This window comes from Peromyscus californicus, unplaced genomic scaffold, assembly GCF_007827085.1.
Source record: "Peromyscus californicus insignis strain IS unplaced genomic scaffold, ASM782708v3 Scaffold_11__1_contigs__length_118956290, whole genome shotgun sequence".
NCBI lineage: Eukaryota > Metazoa > Chordata > Mammalia > Rodentia > Cricetidae > Peromyscus > Peromyscus californicus.
Window position 1 is genome coordinate 19,608,342 of NW_026294402.1, and position 20,269 is coordinate 19,628,610.

The window sequence follows — 20,269 nt, forward strand, 5'->3', positions numbered from 1 at the left end:
CTTAACCTGTATGTTCACCTACTAACATGCTACTTGCCTTTGGATGGCTCATAGGCATCTTAAGCTGATGTGGACAAAACAGGCTTTCCTTTTGTCTTTGACCAAATGACTCAGCACCTTACAGCACCCTCTACTGTAGTGGACAGCTGTTTGAGCCATGCCCTGAAGCACTGCTCCTAGTGAGGTAGCATATAGCTGTTATACTTGCCTATGACCTTGAAGTACATGCCCCTGGGGTGTGGCCGTTGGGGGACCCTTAAGACCTGGAATGCACTTAAGCTCTCTCCCTTGGCTATCTCATGGTTTGGATGTTGAGATCTTAGACCAAAAAGATCAACATGGGACATAGCTCAGCTTTCTTGGACCCTACAATAAACCTCCCATGACTGTGAGTTAACCCCCAAATAAATTCCTTTGATCATTAAGCTGGCTCTGTGGATTGCCAGCAATTTAATCTCAATACTCTACTCTTAAAAGCAGAGAAGCAGCACCCAGAATGTTCTGTAAGTCATGAGTTTGAGAGATGGACAAAGAGGATCAAGGTACAGCAGAGACTCAGAGACACAAATTATCAGACAATTCAAGCCCTCATTCTTAAGCTGCTAAACACACTTCATCTCCCAACTCCCTTAATTGTTCTCTTGTGGAAGGGTCCTCTGATGTTGTTCCCTTTGGGGGAGGGAGCCAAGTAGGCACAGAGTCAACAACACAGACTCCGGGAGAATGCTGCAACAAGTTCCGTTTATTCAGAAAGAAACAAGCCTTATATACCCTCCACTTCAACCTAGGGGGAGGTATGATGAATATGCATCTGCTGGTATGATACAGCTGCCTCTCTTTGGTCCAGGTCATCTCCAGATCATGTCTTAGCTGCTGTTGCTAAGGCCCTTAGGCAGACCCAGGTTGGCTCTTGGAAAGTATCTTATTAGATACTGTTAGGGATGAGTCATCCCACATATCCATCCTTTTTTATGGGACATGATCAGTGGGAGCTAGGGTGCATTGCCCTAACCTTGTTGACCCCACCTCAGGCGAGCTCGGCATAATGGACTATGTCTGCCTTAGGTTGGCTTGCCAAACAAGCTCATATTCATCATTGACTACCATCCCTCAAAGAGCATCAATCCTGGAAAGCTGTCCAGGTGATGGGCTTTAGGCAGTAGCCTTCTGTATCTCAGTGAGCCATACGTGTATAACCTCTCTATCAGGACTTTGATCTAGGTGTCTAAGAGCCAATAAAACCTTTAAGGTTGCCTTTGTGACTGCCTTCTGTTGGTGAACCTGTTGTAGAAGACATTTAAACAGGAGAAGGATTACTCAAAAATTCAGTCTCAAGGACATGGATGGAACCCTGATCATCTTTATTATGCCAATCGAAGTCTTTCTGGTGATGTATTAATGACCTTGTAGGGGGTGAGGCAATTGCTTGATATCTAGGGTTGCATGCCAGTAATGAATTGACCTTTACTAATGCCAAGATAGTGGGGCAAATCATACATTACCCCTCTGAAGCTTCTTCTTTGTCCAAAGTCTCTTGGTATGTTGCTAGATGCACATCTCTGGAGGGTATCCATATTGGCATGGTGGTATTCTGGGGAAAAATGCAAGCATACCCTCACTCCCAGTTTAATAGGGGAGCAAAATATTGCCATTGAAGGGTGATGGGATCCCTCCAATGCACCAAGGGCAATGTTGTCTCCTGAGGCAAGTAAAAAAGCATGTTGTCCAATTTGGGCTTGTGTGACAGGGTTAACACATGGTTCTTGGCCCATGAGCATCTCAAGAGAAACAGTGGTGTTGTAATATATATTTAAACAAGCCTGAGCCTCGGCCTGATTGTCATAGGCAGCTTGCCAATTAACAAAGACTTTAGTCTCATACATAGCCTTCATCAAATGGTGCCAATCATAATAAGTCTGTAAATGCATTGCTTGTTGCTGTACAACTTGCTCAAAATATGGTGAGTCAGGACCCGATTCATTAGTGGCCTTATGGACCAAAGACAGATCTATAAGAGGGGTAGGTATCAATGGCTGGTTGGCTGCACTGGGGCCCACATTAGTTGGAAATGCCATGGTGGGCAAGTGTGCCGCCATAGGTGGAACAGCCTGGGAGATATGCAGAGCAGCTGGTTCAGCAGGCAGATATCCAGGCAAATCAATCCGTGGATACTGCAGTCGGGGGGTTGCCACTCGAGGCATGAGGGGAGCAGAGAGAGGGGCTGCTGGTTTAGGCTTGGGTGCTGCCACAATCATTTCCTCTCTCTTTCCATCCCTTTCCTTTACTTTATGCCTATTCTCATTAGTCTCCTTGTTAGCAGAGGCAGAGGAAATATCAGTCAGAGATGGAATGAAGATGATATATAAGTTGGTGTTACATTGTTCCTGGCAGTGCTTATTGTGGGCCTCAATGACCTCCTTAGTAGAGGATGACTTTAGACCCGCAATTATAGCCAACAAAATGGACATAAAAAACAATTGGAGGGTTACTCCTGAGGCCACTTCCCTTTTTCTGGCCAGGAACAGAACTCTTATTCAAAAATCAGGTTTCCACAGGTTCTCTGAAAAGATCCATGGAACAAGCACTCTTAACTGCTGAGCCATCTCTCCAGGCATCACAACCCATAAACACATGCATGTACACACACACACACACACACACACACACACACACACACACACACACAAAAAAAAAAAAAAAAAAAAAAAAAACTAAAACTAAAAATAGTCAGACTGTGGCTCTGTTTTCTGAGGGTCCAGCCCTTATATGGAAATGCTAGGTGAGCCTGAACAAAACCTGAACACTACCTGTATGGTAGTGTTCCACCCTACCATACAGACAGATTCACAAACAAGACAAACAAGAAGAAAAGAGGGGGTCCCAGTGCTTACCCACTGAAGGGACCAAAATCACACAACATAGAGGGGCCTACTCACTGAAATACACCACTCAAGTAAGCTGCTCAACCAGCACCACACATGAGGAAAGGGAGACAAACAGTCCCTGTTCAAGCACCAGATGTGGCAGGGTCCTGTGCTGTGTTCACTTTGGGGGAGGGGGGCCAAGTAGGTGCAGAGTCAATGACACAGACTCTGGGAGAATGTTGAAACAACAAGCTCAGTTTATTCAGAAAGAGGCAAGCCTTATATACCCTCCACCCCACCCAGGGGAAGGGTCTGATGAATATGCATCTGCTGGTGTGACATGACTACCTCTCATTGGTCCAGGTCATCTCAGATCATGTCTCAGCTGCTGGCTAAGGCCCTTAGGCAGACTCAGGTTGGCTCTCAGAAAGTATCTTATTACTGGTTTGAGCTGGCTGGCCCTCAAGCCTGTTAGGAATGAGTCATCCCACATTCTCCCTCACCTCACTATTGTGATTTGGATGAGAAATGTCCCCATAGGCTCATGTGTTTGAGCACTTGGCTTCCAGGTGGTGGTGCTGTTTAGGGAGGTTATGGAACCTTTGGGATATGGAGCCCTGCTGGAGGATTCACAGCACTGGAGGGGGAGTTTATAGCCTCCTCCCACGTCTGTTTCTTACTCTCTACTTACTTTGTGCAGTTGAGGTGTGATCTCTGAGCTTCCTGCTCCTGATGCCATGCCTGCCTTCCCTACCATTTTGGATTTCTAGCCCTTTGGAACAATAATCCAAAATAAATGATTTCTTCTATAAGTTTCTCTGGTCATGGCATTTTTATCTCAGCCATAAAAAGTCACTAATGCACCCAGATATCCCATATTACTGTTCTGCTTTTGCTTCTTTCATGATCACTTGAGGGAGAACCCACATCACCTTCATCTTAAGAAGGCTGAGAAGACCAAGGGATGACTTTTGTCAAGGCAGCCACCTGTCACATCCACCAGTCAGAACAAACTGCAATTTGTGGGGGAATATAACTCTCAACCTGCTATTTTAAAATAAAAGTTTTTAGGTAAAAACTTACATAGATGAACTCCAATAGCAGCTAAAAGATGTAAAATGTGGGTGGCTGGAGTCTATTTCATAAGCTATTTTGGATTTATGTGTTCTAGAAATCAATATGACAAAACATAACTCTTAGCTTCTATCCCAATAACTGAGCTTTGGGGAATAAAAAGGAAAAAAGTAAAAAGAAAGTAAAATGTCTACACACATTGTGCTTGTATTTGTAGAGGACTTTTCAGGAGTGAAACAATCCATCAGGAGTGAGATCAAATCCATAAATCCAGGTGCCTTCAGCTTCTCAAACCAAGAGCTCTCAATAGTAGTAATACTGTGTTTTTTAAAATGTTTGTTGAACAGGGCATAGTGACACATGCCTTTATTTATAAGCACTCCAGAGGCAGAATCTGTCTTTGTGAGTTCAAAGCCAGTCTACACACAGACTTCTGGGACAGCCAGAGCCACACAGTTAAAATCCTGTCTCAATTTTTTTTTGTTACAAAATACTATACTCTACTTAATTTTTCATACATATATAAGATAAATGGTTCAATAATATCCAATGTGCTTTCAATATCAATTTATGTACTATACAACTGCACATTTCAGGTAATATCCAAATTTATCAAATTCACATTTTAAATTGTTCACCAGGTTATTATGTTTCACCCCAAGAACAGGCAAATATTTATCCAGTAGAGAAATAAAAGTTTCCTTTTAGGAACAGATTGCTATAGTTTGGAACCCAACTATTTCCCCCAAAGACCCATACATTTGAAATGTGGTTCACAGAATCATGCTATCAGGAAATTATGGGACTTAGAAAGTCTGGGCCAAATAGGAGGTCCTCAGGTCATTGGGAGTCTTGCTTTGAAGGAAACAATGGGACACTGGCCCCTTCTTTCTTTCTCATGTTTCCTGGTCACAAAGTGAGGTGATTTTCATGCTCTGAAATTTGTCCCTCCCCTCTTCTTTGACACAAGTCCAAAACCATGGGGTCATTTGACCCTACACTGAATTGTGAGACAAAATCACCCTTTTCTCTTTATAAGTTGACTGTCTCAGGTATTTGTTATAGTAGTGGAAATCTATTCTACTAATAGTTTAAGGAACATTTTTTTCTCAGTTATAAACTATATTCTATACTACTTAATCAAAAATGAAAATTTATCCCCCAATATGAGCATAAAATTGATCCCTTTGCTTGGAAAACATTTTGTTGTCCTTTTAACATTTAAGAATCCTGTAAATGCTGTAGTTCAGAAATCCCAGCACTTACCGTCTGCATCCTACATATGAAGTAAGCTACACACTGACAAACGTATACCCCCTGGCTAATGGAACATCCCTTAGGCCTACATTTAGGATCTGCCTCTATCTACTGTGGTCAGACAACCAATGTTCTTGTCTCACCAACTTTGCATCCAGTAGAATCTTAGGAATGACACAGTCAGGACCAACAAGGAATGAAAAGAAGTGATTTTTATGGGATCAGAGAAGAGTACGGAGAGGAAATAGAGGACTGGTAAGGACTGGTGAGATTAGTCAGTGGTTAAGAGCCCATCCTGCTCTTGCAGAGGACCCAAGATCACTTTCCAGCATTCACATCAGGCAGCTCACAACTGCCTGTAACTAGCTCCAGGGAATCTGTTATCCCTCTCACCTCCTCCTACATAGAAATACACACAGACACACACAGACACACACACACCACACACACACACACACCACACACACACACACACACACACACACACACACACACACACACACACCACACACACACACCACACACACACACCACACACACACACACACACACACACACACACACACACACACACACACACACGGTAAGTAACAATTAAAATTTAAAAGAAAATGGTTTACAAAAAAGAAATAGAAGATGAATAAGAGGTCTATATGATCCTACAGCAGAACAATATTGTGTCATTTAGTAATTTAGTATGGAGCAAACCATCTCCTGATTCAAAGTAGTATAAAGATGTCATCATTTTGCAGGTTAAATTATGCTCCTTCAAAAGATGCCCATAACTTTTTCTTCAGAACTATGAATATTACCTTCATGGAAGAGAGCACTTATAAATGGGATTAAAACAAATGTTTGGTATAATAGAATTCTCTTGAGTAAGCTGGTTGGACTCAATATAATCCCAAGAGTCCATAGTTTGATACCAGGCAGGAAAGTTAGTCAGAGAAGGCAATATGAGGGTAGAGGCTTTGACTGAAAAGAAAAATACCCATCCAAGAAATCTAGGCAGCCTCTTGCACCCAGAGTGTATGGGAGCAGATGTATCCTGGAGCCCTCAGAAGGAACCAATGCTCCTGAAATAGCTGTTAGGACTCTGAGTTCCAGGACTTCGTGATATGTCACAGTACTGATGGCCTGGGATAGGGCAGACCCTTCATGCACCTTGCCAAGATGCTATGGACACATGTAACTAACTCAAATCATTTCCATACCAAATCCCAGACCTACAAGGGAAGGATAATGGTAGCAATCAGAACAAGCAAAAAGAAACAGGCAGAATGGGGATGCTACAAGTGGAAGGCAGGCTGATGTCCCATCCAGAGTGGTGAGAGGTGATCAGCTTCCAAGCTGCACATGAACCTAAGCTGAAAACCCTTGTGTGAGCCACTATCCCTCTAGTCCTCACTAAAAAATATCTCAAATTCGAAGATAAAGTTGTGGATTTCAAAATGATGACAGAGATCATTAACACCCAAAGTAAGTGCCTGCCCTCTGAGAGGCCCCGTGAAGCCAGGTGGGTTGCATGTCTAAGTGAGCCTTGTTAGGGATCTCTGCCTCTGATCATATTGTGCTGTGACATCATCATGAATCTGTTGTTGCTGTGTGTGTTGTCAGTGGTACAGATCACAGTGCCCCGACACAACAGGCATCTGTCTTGGACTTTCCTAGTCATGGTCAGGCAAGCATCATCCTCTGCCTCAATACTGTCTACCACCACCATGACATAGATCCTATTGTTACTTTATGCTTTCATAAGGGAACTTAAATATGCTGAAAAAATGATTAATTTTATATTTTATTTATTAAAGGACAAATAAATATGTAATCATTTAGAACATTTAGACAAACTGGACTAAATTAAGTACCTTACTTTTTCAATAGTCCCATAAACAGGAGTTATAGTTGTATTTTCTAAATTCATTTTTCTAAAATATCTTGGATATCAGTTTAATCAAGTAAAAATGGTATGAGGATGGAGGTCTGTCATATCAATACCAAAAATATCCAGATTCATACAATACTAAAATATTAAAGTCATTAAAGCATATTGAATAATTTTAGATAATTATAACCATAATAAAAAACAGAATTGAAACAAATGATTCATAAATGGAGTCCTATACAAAATTTATGTTTCATTACAAAAAGCATAAACAAAGAAAAACTTAAAAATCGGCAAAACCAATAAGAATAAATATTTTAGATATTATATCAGATATTAAAAGCAGTTTTCTAAATAAATACTTTTTACAAAATAAGGAGAAAAGACTGCAAGTCAAATTAGCAAGGAATCTGATGAACTGGGAGCTTACAGAAGTGATAATATTCATGGTTCTTATGTGTTTTCTTAAAGCTATTTATGATAAGATAAATGCAAGCTAAATGTTTTTAGACTGGATCTCAGACTCACAGTTCTATGGATCATCTTTTATGACTACAGGCATATACCACCATGCTTGACTGCAAATTAAACCTTAAAAAATCAAAACAAAAATCATCTATAGAACTCTTGAAATCTAAACGTATAATGGTCAATCTCTGAGCAGACGATCTCTCTACAAGATATATGTGTTCTGGTCTTGATGACTTAGAGCCTGGCAAGGGGAAGAGTGTGGTAAAGAAGGAAACACACGTAGAAAGGGAAATTTCACAGTGGAGAACCCTAACAAATGCTTCCTCAGCCAGATGACTATATCAGCACAGAGAAATCATTTTGGCAGTTGAATATGACTGAATTGTTAAAAATGACACTCTCTGCTATGATTCCCCCTAAACGTAGACTCCACGTCTAATTTGAGAAAATTTTAGAGATCTATATTTCAGAAATTGTAGAAAATACTTGACTAGTATTCCTCCAAATATCACAATAGCAAAACCAAAGGAAAACAAATGTCCCAGTTTGCCTCCCTGTTGCTGTGATAAACATCATGACCAAAAGCAACTTGGGGAGGAAAAGGTTTATTTGGCGTACAGATAACAGTCTATCATCAAAGAAAGCCAAAGCAGAATCCACAGAAGGACACTTCTTACTGGCTTGCTCTAGGCTCATCGTCTCGGGCCATTCTTAGATATCCTGGACTCATCTGCCACAGTGGGCTGAGCCTCCTACGTTAATTTGCAGTCAAGGACATGCTCTCACAGATGTTGCTATGGGCTAATCTGATGGAGGCATTTGTTCAACTGATGCCACCTCTTTTCAGGTGTGTCAAGTTGACGGCCAACATTAATAGTCACACCAATGTGAGTCTGAGAAATTCTCACTTCCAAGAAGATCCTGACAAGACATGAATATGAAGGTATCAGGAAGTGAGCTTTGGGGGAAGGTAATTCGGTGATGAGAGAAGAGCCCATGGGAAGAGTATTAGTAGTAATCATAATAAATTGGTATTATAAAAGAGACCTTCTTCTTTACCTTGTGAGGAGGGTACAGCTAAGAGAAACGATCCACACATCAGGAAGAAAACTCTCGACACACTTTCACCACACTTGGAGGGACTTCCTTGTTTCCAGAAATATGATGATGTTTGCCTTTTAAGCCACTTAGCCTGTGATAACCTGTTACACAGATGGTTAACATACTGTCTATAGGGTCTGCTCACTTTCTGTGACTCTGCTACAAAATATTAAAATCTATAAAATATTTTCCAAGCATCAGCAAGTGGGTAGGAAAAGCATTTCAAAGAGCAGAAGTTCTATGCGAGATCCATCTATATTACTCACCTCAGTTTGCTCAGCTGACCCCAATTCAGAGAGCCTCACTGTGGCTACTGCGTTAACACAGGCACTGGCTTTATCTGTTTACCAATCATATTCACGAAACTTCTTCCATCACCCATGGGATCGTCGTGATGATTAAAAAAGAAAAAAAAGCATGTATTCTGTCAGAACATTCAATAGGGAGGAACTGTGATTTGGGCCATTATCTAGCAAACCTTGGTAGAATTTCACAGGGAATAGGGAGATTTGACAAGAAAAAAGGAAATCAGTGCTTTTTGTGTAATGACTGACATGCACATACACACGTTTACTCATCTCTCATCAGTAGCTATCTCATTTGAAATTCATTGCCATTACAGAGCGCCCTGCTCACAGGAAAGCCCTACCCCATGCTAGACAGGGGAAGAAGAGTTAAGGATTCCTTATTGTGACCTGTTAGTCTTTTTCTTTTGAGATGGACAATGTAACATCACTTGGTGCAAAGAAACAAAGAAAATAATAATAAATAAATAACATATAAATAGAGACCATTAGAAATAAGTGGAGAGAGATAAGACAATGTTAATTTCTGGACACAAATAAAGACAGGATTGCTCTTATGAGCAGAATATGATGTGTGAATAGATAACATTTCTTACAAAATGGATTCCTTTGCTTCATGAAAATCCTTGCTGCTGTCAAAATTGGACATAGTAACAGTGAGATTTGGGGCGCTTTAAAACGCATTGGAACCCTATTATTTATTTATTGGGGTGGGGGAAGGCATGAGGAAATTAAAGGACACCTTCCAACTTTCAGGGGTTGGCTCTTTCCTTGCTCCACGTGGTCCCAGATATTGAACTGGGATGATCAAGCCAAAGCAAGTGCCTTTACCCATGAAGCCATCTGGTTAGCTCCTGAATACTTTTAGAAACACTTAATTTTTTTTCCTAATTATCTTGCACTAGAACTTGCAGTTATTTAAAATACATTTAATAATCAATCCTGAATACCGTAACTGTGAAATCAGAGCTGTCATCAATGATTGCTTTTCAGATTTATTCATGATTTGCCAGCCAGCCCTCATCCCTAGGCAGGAGCCAGGCAGCCACTTCCTACCAAGCTCTAAGCTTTCCTCAAGCCATCTAATGATTTGTTAGATCCCAAAGGCTGGTTCTCACTTCTATAGAATGTCCTCTGGGTGTCAGCTATGTTCTGGTGCCTGAGGCCTCTTTGGCCAGTTCCCTGGCTCTATGAACAGGTCCTGGGTCTCAGGGACATGTATGGCACTGGCGGGTCTATGGGTAGACAACAGATAAGCAGGTAGAGCTTTGAAGAGTCCAGAAAGGAGGGGCCAGGAAGAGGCACACGATCCATACCACCTATGAATTTCTTTCTAAGGTCTATTCTATTGTTCTAGGACCAGTAATATGGTGGTTTCATTACTAAGACTTTATAGGAGACTCTGAAATGGGGTGGTTGATGCCTCTAGCTAAGCTATGCACCTTTCCCTCAAGATTGCTGTAGCTATTGGGGAGATTTTTAGTTCCTAACAAGGATTAGCATTGTTTTCTGTGTGTTTCTAATAAAAATGCTGTTGGAATTTTGATGGGCATTTTATTGTCTGTAGATAAATTTAGTATGTATGGTTTTTCCAAGGTTACTTATAATCTTTGAGCAAAATACCTCTCCATTTGTTTATGTTTCTTCAGTTTCTTTTGCTAGTATTTTGTGCTTGTTGGTGCTCTGTCTCCTAACAGTCCATCTAGCTGTGAGTTCGTTATTAGTTCATCATTTCTGGTATTTCATGCCTGTAATCCAAGTATTTAGGAAAATGAGGCAGGAGGCTAATGACCTTAAGGCCAGTCTGGGCTACACAGTGAGTGGGACTATGTCTCAAAAACAACAACAAAATAAGAATACTGTGAGGGCTGATCTTGGTTGTCAACTTGACTCCATCTTGAATTAACAAAAACTCAAGAGCTGTGAAGGATTTTCTTCACCAGATTATCTGAGGTGAGAAAACCCCCCCTCCCAAATTCAAAACAATCAAAATTTCAATTTGGGTGTGGGTATCTGTAACATGAGTTTTAAAAGGTCTTATTAAATAAAAAACACGGAGCCAGAGATTTGGGTTAAAGCCTTAGAGAGGTCAGAGAAATATGGAAAGCCACGAGCTAACCTCACCTCACCAGCTCCACAGCTTCCACACAGGATGACTTCCTGTCTACAGGCTTATATGCCTTGCTTTTCTGCCTTCTCATTGGCTCTTAGGCCAGCTACCTCACTTCCTCTTTTTATACAGCTCTGTCACTGTCTGTCTGTACAGACCTCCAGGTCTCTATAGTTGGTACTGGGATTAAAGGCATGTGTCAGCACTCTTGGCTCTGTTCTCTAGTGTGGAACACACAGAGATTGTGCCTGCTAAGGGATTAAGGGTGTGTGCTGCCTGACTTCTTTGTTTACTTAAAATGGCTGCCCCCCCCCCCCCCCCCCCCCCGATCTCCAGGTCAGCTTTATTTATTAACACCACATTTCAGCACAAATAAAATATCACCACAGGTATCAGAGTTGGAGCAGATAGACAGTATATGCTGAACTTTAACCACACCACCACTGACTGTGCATTCTGAAAACGGCAGGCACAACTACAAGCAATTTTATCTTCGTCTCTTACATCTTTTCTTTGGCAAGAAGGTGAACTTCAGTTGAATCAACACAGCAAAGTCAATTCCAATCCTTTGTAAAAAAATCATGTGACTGAAGCAAATGAATGCTATTGATGCATATGCACTCCATACAGGCATTTGCTTGTTTAAATGGATTTAATATATCATGTCAAGAATACGTCGACTCTATAAAGTAGTATCTGTGAGGACAAAGAGTCATATCTAGCAAAAGTCTCCCTTATGGAATTATAAAACGCTTTATGTAGTAGCAATGGCAGGGACCATCTGAACATCATCGTTTGCTTCATTGCTGGAGACAGACGGCATGTCTGAAATAGGATAACTCCAGGAGAATTCTTTAAAGGGTTTAGTCACACAGACATAAGGAATATTTAAGAACATGATGAAGCATAATGCTATACCTTGGGGCCAGTCATATTGAGAGGTAATTACCACTCCTAAGCCTGAAGGAGCACTTCATGGAGCTAGAGAGACAAAGTCTTGTTTAGGGAGAGGTTATTAACTCCAGTAGGGAATATGGTCACTATAACAATAATATAAAAATACCTGAGGGAGTAAATATCCAACTTCAATTTCCTTTTGTTTTCCCCCAATTTCCTCCCCCTGTTCTTCCAAACTGAAGCAAATTGGAAATCAGAAAGCCATAGGATGTTTATAAACATAGCTCTGTTACAGGGATTAACAACTTAATTAAGGACGGACCCTCACCTTCTGCTTCCCTGGTAATTCTAGGAAGGGAAGATCTTCCATAGGACCTTCCATAGGATCTAAATTACCATATGAGGAGGTGGAGGTATCTAAGCTTTGCTGAGGTCCACTAAGTCAAGCTACTTCCCTCTGTTTAAAGACCAAACCAAACCAAACCAAAGCAAAACCAAAAACAGAATCTAAGTTCTATTTTTGGCCCTGGATAGAGAGACCTGATATTTTAAGCTATCTGAAACATTCCACATTACTCTCTGCTCTTCTTAAAAGTGAATCCAGCTAGATCTGGCCGGGAGTCCAGTGCCCATCCTCCCCATCAAGGATGAGTTGAGAACAGGAGATCTACTGTCCCCTAATGAGATAAAGCACTTATCTTTCCCAGATGCCCATCTCTCAAGTCAGATTCCTTCCTCCAGGGAACACTGCAGAGTCCAATTCTTTTACTGAGTCCAAACTTGGAAAAGGGAACCATTCCTGTTCCCTCTATTTCCTTTTCCTCTGTATAATGGAACTGCCTTTCCTGACTCACCCCCTTCTGTGATATATATATTCCAGCTCAAACATCCCCCTTTGCTGAGGCTAGCAGTTCCAACATCCTAAAGTCAGCACCACTGATACCATTCCTGTATGGCTTGTTTGAGCAACGAACAACACTGGTTGGATGAATGGTAACTCAATCTCAATTGCCATCAAGATTAACCCCTGCCTGTGAGAGAAACTAGCTCACTCACCTTCTCTGAGACAGTCCTGCACAGATTTGTTCTAAAATAACCTGTCTTGTCTTGGAGACACTTTTATCTCTCTGTTATTCTTATACTATTCTCGCCTTTCCACCCCTGGCTGCTTGCTGTCATCCATTGCAATTAGACACAGCTTTCTCTCCTCCTCATCTCCATCCCCTCCTCCCAGCAGCCACCAAGATTCTCACTTTATCTGTCCTGGTTTGTTTTGTCTAATAAGATTGCTAACAAGCTTCCTTTTGATTCCGTTTCTAACTTGTTCTGAGAACCCAAAAGGAAACCTCGAGTTTCCTCGAGAACAGCTCCATTTCCCAGAGAGAAGATCACGGCACATAAGGGTGACGGTGTGAATATTAAAAACAAGTTTTAGATGAATACATTGAGCTGCAAGGGTAACCTGACATGCTCAAATCCAGCCAAGTTTAAATCGGAACTAAAACTAGAGACTTACTCTCGTCTCATTTCCATTTCACAGAAGTCTGCTGTATTCCACTTTCAACATATTTTACCTTCAGGGATCGCTTGTGAATGACTGAACAGAACCTGATGAGATTCCTGGGTCAAAATGAAAAGGAAACGCATTCTTTTCTTCCTCCATTCTGTGATCAGTTGCTGTCCTTTATGATTTATACTTTCATTTGAATTTATTTTGCTAATTAAAATATAGATACATCATTGTCCCCATCACTTTTCTCCCTCCCACGTGTCTCCGCCTTCACTCTTCAAATTTATGAGCTCTTTGTTTTGTGTGTGTGTGTGTGTTATATATGTGTATGTATGTACAGACACATGTATATATACATATATATGTATATGAATAAACACATAATACAACCCGATAAGTCTATTTATTGTAGCTTGTATGTATCAGATTCCGGGGCTGACCATTTAGGTAACTAGCTATGGGGCTCATCCCTATAAAACGACTGATTCTCCTCTCCGCATTCCTTAGCTTCCTGTAGCTCTCTGTCTATGGATGGGGCCCCACGAGACTTCCCCCTTCATATTAGCATGTCTATTGCTAATAGCAGGTCTCTTTTCGGCAGCCATATTGTTGAGGTATCAAAAGTGAAGATTCCCTTTCATTTTTTAGGAGACACAATCTTGCAGCCCACTTCCTGATCTTCTGCCCCTACAGCCTTAAAACTCTTACTTCTGTTATGCTTCCTGAGACCTAGGTGCAAGGGTGTATTATAGCTGTATCCATGGTGCTGGGTACGCCATGGTCAATTGTTCTTTGCATGTTTACCAGCTATGATTTTCTGTAATTGTAGCCTTTCATTGTGAAGAGAGGCTTCTTTAATGAGGGAATCAGAGATCTTTATCTGTGGTATAAGGATACCTATTTAGAAGGCAGTTAGGAATTATGCTAGTTTAGTAAAGGGATAGTAGTAGGTTCTCATCTAATATGTATGGCCTCACTAGCCCTGGATACTTGCCTAGGTTTCTAGTGCCAGGCATGATTTTCCTCCTGTTGAGCAGCCTTAAGTCCAAGTAGACAGCTGTTGTCTACTGTCAAGATATGTGTACCCACTATTGCATTCTTAGGGATATCTTGCCATTCTGGTCATTGTTGTGGTACATAGGTATCACAGGTAGGTAGGAATGATGTATTTTAAACCATTTCAAGAACAATGTATCTCCCCAAAATATATACATAGCATATTTTCATTACCACTTATCTTTTGATGGACATCTGGGCTGTCTGTACTTCCTTGCTATTGTAAACAATGCAGAAATCAACAATGGTTGCACATCTATATCTGTGGTAGGATGCAGAGTCCTTTGATTGTATGCTTAGGAGTGATATAGCTGGTTTGTGTGATAGTTCTATTTTCAGTTTTAAAAAGAATATATAGGATACATGTGTATGTTACTCATGTGTAGAAATGTATGTATGTGTTCTGCAGTGCATGTTTACTTCTGGAGGTGAGAAGTAAACATCAGGAGTCTTTTTTAATCCCTCTCTGTTTCATCTATCTATCTATCTATCTATCTATCTATCTATCTATCTATCTACCTAACTATCTATCTATTTGTCTGTCTATCTATCATCTGTTTATTTATTTGGGATAATGTCCTTCACTGAAGCTAGAGTTCACTGATTGGGTAGACTAGCTGGCCAGTGAGACTCTTGGATCCTCTCAATGCTGAGGATGACAGACAGAGGCAGCTATGCTCACCCTGTACTTGGTGCTATGATCTGAAGTCAAGTTCTCAGGCTTGTGCATCAAGCAATTTATCTACTGAGCCATCTCTCCAGGTTGTAGTTTTAATTTTTTTGAGAAATTTTTACCCTGATTTCCATAACAGCTGTACTAGGTCATATGCCCAAAGCAGTGTATAATGAATGGTGCCTCTTTCTCCCCATCCTTGTTATCTTTTGTGCTGAAGTGATGGGCAAGGGCAACATGATACATGAGACATAAAGAAGTTAATGAGGGTGGGTTTGTAGAAGGATTCGAGAGTCAGGGGTTGAGAAGAAGAAGGGGTTAAAAACAATACACTAAATTTTATTTAAAAATGATACTCAATGCTGTATATGTTAACTAACAATAAGTGAGATAAATTTAAAAACAAACCGGAAGAAATAAATTAGATGCCACTGTGAAGGGAAAAATAACAAGTCCCTGTTTTAGGGGAGCATGTGGGCTAGAAGCTATTGTTATGGCCATTGTAGAAAATACAGTGTATCAACTCCTAAAAGATGTGCTTAATTAAAAATGAGAATTGTTAAAGTATCCATTGATATTCATCAGGGAATAGAGTTGAGAGCCACCTAAGAAAATAAATCCCAACAAATTTTTAGAAGAAACTGAAATAAAGATGGTAGACTAGATGGAGCTTCTCTAGAGTGTACAAATAAGATAAAGCCCAGATACAGCAACCTGCCTCTAGGGGTCTGGAGAAGCTTGGATTCAGGAAGACCAGATGTAGCAGAAGGGTGTGGGATTGCAATCAGAAGACTCACGTCCTATACGTGCCAGGCAATATTGTCAGAAAAGTCATGTAAGTTACTCACTTATTTGTCTGGTTAGAAAAGATTGGAATCACTTCAGGAAATTAAGCAGCTACAGAACAATATTGCAAGAAAGAAAAACCAAAGACTAGGATGCTCCAGTCACATGGACACTGTCTTCACAAAATTAGCACATTGAACTTGCACACATAAAACATATAAACATGGCGTGAAGATCTGAACATTACTCCAGAAAAGCAAAGTCAGATCAATATTCTGTTAATATAATGTCTAGGTTTAAAAGAATACAGGCGAAAATCGTATCTCAACATTTGTCAAAAATTCAATATGCTTCATGATGAAAACCTTAACAACTCAGCAATAGACCAAGATTTTTCAATTAAGATAAAGGAGACCTATGATGGAGCCTTAGCAAGTACCGTACTTTATGTTGAGACACAACACTTCAGCACTGAAATTGGAGAGAAGGCGAGTCCATCTGTTCTCGTCACTTCTAGACAAGATTGTTGTTGAAACCTTCCTACAATAAAATCTCTAGGAATCAGAGGCTTCACAGATGGATGACTAAAAACATTCAACAAAACAATTACGCCAGCTCCACACAGCGCTTCCAGAAGACTGACAAGGAAGCCTTAACAAAGTCAATGTCAGGCATGGTTACAGGTGCCTTTAAGCCAAGTTAGTTGGGAGGCTGAGGCAAGAACATTGCAAGCTCAAGGCCAACCTGAGCAACATAGTCAGATCTGATCACAACATTCATCAAAAGAGCTGGAGATGATAACTGAGCTTGCAAAAGACTCTGGGTTCAATCCCAGAACTGCAAAGTTAAGTAAGTGAATAAATAAACAAGTATTGACAAACTGAATTCAAGCATATATATATGCAACACATAATGGCCTAAATCAGTTTCGTCTGAGGGAAACAAGGATAATTTTAACACACTCAAGTTGACAAATATTGTATTAATGACCTATACAGCTACAAAGGTGACTGTGAAAGCTATTACTAAGTAAAATAAAGTTGAAAGTGTGTATACTTATGATTCTATTTATATGAAGCTTTAGGAAACATATAAATCTATAATACCAAAAAGCCAGTTCACTGGATTCCTAAGGAATGGACTATTATGACCAGGAAAGCTGGACTCTCAGAGGAACAATGAACATTTGAAATAAATGATATATAAGTTTTGGTGATAGGTTTATGGATGAATGTATATGCCAAAATTCTTTAAAACTATGCTATATATTAGATAACAGCTATACCCTAGAATTTGTTTTTAAAACACAGTAAAAGCCGGGCGGTGGTGGCGCACGCCTTTAATCCCAGCACTCGGGAGGCAGAGCCAGGCGGATCTCTGTGAGTTCGAGGCCAGCCTGGACTACCAAGTGAGTTCCAGGAAAGGCGCAAAGCTACACAGAGAAACCCTGTCTCGAAAAACCAAAAAAAAAAAACACAGTAAAATATACAGGCAAGGGTATATATAAATAAGATATTCCATGTACATGTATCTACCAAAGGATTTGAAATGAAAATATATTGAGCACTTAAAAAAATCATTTTCAGAGCTGATTCAGTGGGTAAACTGCTTGCCAAGAAAGCTTGAGGATATTGAGTTTGAATCTGCAGCATCTATGTTTAACCAGATGTGGAGGAACAACCTAAGGAAGTGCAAATGTTAATTGTGTGTGAAAAAGGAAGGCAGCCAGTCTTAGAAGAATGTGGGGGACACAGGCCCTACAGATAAAAATTTCCATAATGGAGACATGGGGATAAGTAGGAAAGCTGAGGGCCTTAGATGCAGTTAAAGTATAGAATAAATGGTAAAAACTTGTGAGAGTCTTGGGGTTGGTGAAGACCTTTTCCCATTCTGTAGGCTGTCACTTTGCCTTGTTGACCATATCCTTTGCTCTACAAAAGCTTTTCAGTTTCAAGAGGTCCCATTGATTGATTGTTTTTCTCATTGTCTGTGCTACTGATGTTATATTTAGGAAGTGATCTCCTATGCCAATGCGTTCAAGACTACTTCCTACTTTCTCTTCTAGCAGGTTCAGAGTAGCTGGATTTATGTTGAGGTCTTTGATCCACTAAGTTTTGTGCACAGTGACAGATATGGATCTATTTGCAGCCTTCTACACGGTGATATCCAGTTGTGCCAGCACCATTTGTTGAAGATGCTTTCTTTTTTCCATTGTGCACTTTTGGCTTCTTTGTCAAAAATTGTATATTGGTGAAATTATTAAGGCCACTCCACGTAGTTAAAAGGAGATTTATTTAATGGCGTAACTTACAAATTAAGGAATAGGTAGGTCGCGGAGTCTGGGGAAGGTGTATCACAGTCCAGCGGTGTTCTCTGGAGCTCTGCTCAGTCCACCTCTCCAGTCCAGATCTCGGTCCCCCGGCGCCTCCCTTGGCCCCGCCTTGTAGGCGTGACAGTTGCCGAAGTCTCAATGGGGGTTGGAACTTCCAGATCAAAGCTGGAATGGCTACCCACTACAATTGTATGTTCATAGGTGTGCGGATTAATGTCAGGGTCTTCAATTCGATTCCATTTGTCCACATGTCGGTTTTTATGCCAGTACTAAGCTGTTTTTATTACTGTAGCTCTATAGTAGAGCTTGAAGTCAGGGATCGTGATGCCTCCAGAGGTTGTCTTCACCAATCCCACATCTGACAGAGGACTTACATCCAGAATATATAAAGAACTCAAGAAATTAGACATCAAAATACCCAACAGTCCAAGTAAGAAATGGGCTATAGAACTAAACAGAGAATTCTCAACAGAGGAAACTCAAAAGCCTGAAAGACATTTAAGGAATTGCTCAACATCCCTAATTATCAGGGAAATGCAAATCAAAACAACTCTGAGATACCACTTTACGCTTGTCAGAATGGCTAAGATCAAAAGCACTGAAGACACCTTATGCTGGAGAGGATGTGGAGCTAGGGGAACTCTCCTCCACTGCTGGTGGGAATGCAAGCTTGTACAACCACTTTGGAAATTAATATGGCCCTTTCTTAGAAAATTGGGAATCAATCTCCCCCAAGATCCAGCTATACCACTCTTGGGCATATACCCAAGGAATGCTCAATCATACCACAAGGACACTTGCTCAGCTATGTTCATTTCAGCATTGCTTGTAATAGCCAGAACCTGGAAACAACCTAGATGCCCTTCAACTGAAGAATGGATAAATAAACTGTGGTACATATACACAATGGAATACTACTCAGCAGAGAAAAACAATGACATCATGAGGTTTGCAGACAAATGGATGGATCTAGAAAAAAATCATCCTGAGTGAGGTAACTCAGACTCAGAAAGACAAACATGATATGTACTCACTCATAAGAGGATACTAGATGTAAAACAAAGATGACTAGACTGCTGCTCATAACTCCAGGGAGGCTACCTAGAAAACAGGACCCCAAGAAAGACACAGGGATGGCCCAATGACAGAGAAATGGATGAGATCTACATGAACAACATGGACGTGAGTGGGGGTAATGAAGGGCAAGGGTCGAGAGAAAGAGAGCTTAGGGGAGCGGGAGATCAAGAACAGAGAGGGAGAACAAGGAATAAAAGACCATGATAAATGCAGACCACATGAGAATAGGAAGAAGCAAAGTGCTAGAGAGGCCCACAGAAATCCACAAAGAAACTCTCACAATAGACTACTGGCAATGGTCGAGAGACAGCCCGAACTGACCTACTCTGGTGATAGGATGGCCAAACACCCTAATTGTCATGCTAGAAACCCCATCCAACTACTGAGGGATCTGGATGCAGAGATCCACGGCCAGGCCCAGGTGGAGCTCCAGGAGTCCAATTGGCAAGAAAGAGGAGGGATTGTATGAGCGAGAATTGTTGAGACCAAGGTTGGATAAAGCACAGGGACAAATAGCCAAATGAATGGAAACACATGAGCTATGAACCAATAGCTGAGGAGCCCCCAACTGGATCAGGCCTTCTGGATAAGTGAGACAGTTGATTAGCTTGAACTGTTTGGGAGGCATCCAGGCAGTGGGATCAGGACCTGTCCTTAGTACATGAGCTGGCTGTTTGAAACCTGGGGCTTATACAGGGACACTTGGCTCAGCCTGGGAGGAGGGGACTGGACCTGCCTGGACTGAATCTACCAGGTTGAACTCAATCCTCAGGGGAGTCTTTGCCCTGGAGGAGATGGGAATGGGGGGTGGGCTGGGGGGAAGGAGGGAAGTCGAGAAAAGGGAGAACAAGGGAATCAGTGGCTGATATGT

At 41.0% G+C, this 20,269-nt stretch overlaps 1 long non-coding RNA gene across 1 annotated transcript in view; it reads right to left on the reverse strand.

Moving 5' to 3' along the window:
* Nucleotides 1–1,500: 1,500 nt before the first annotated feature.
* The window catches only part of LOC128120751 (uncharacterized), a 98,071-nt gene continuing 79,302 nt past the window's right edge, over nt 1,501–20,269 (reverse strand). The window contains exons 2-3 of the long non-coding RNA XR_008221944.1: nt 8,919–9,020; nt 1,501–1,591 (exon numbers count right to left, since the gene is read on the reverse strand). This is a non-coding gene — a long non-coding RNA (uncharacterized LOC128120751). The remainder of the gene's footprint in view (nt 1,592–8,918; nt 9,021–20,269) is intronic.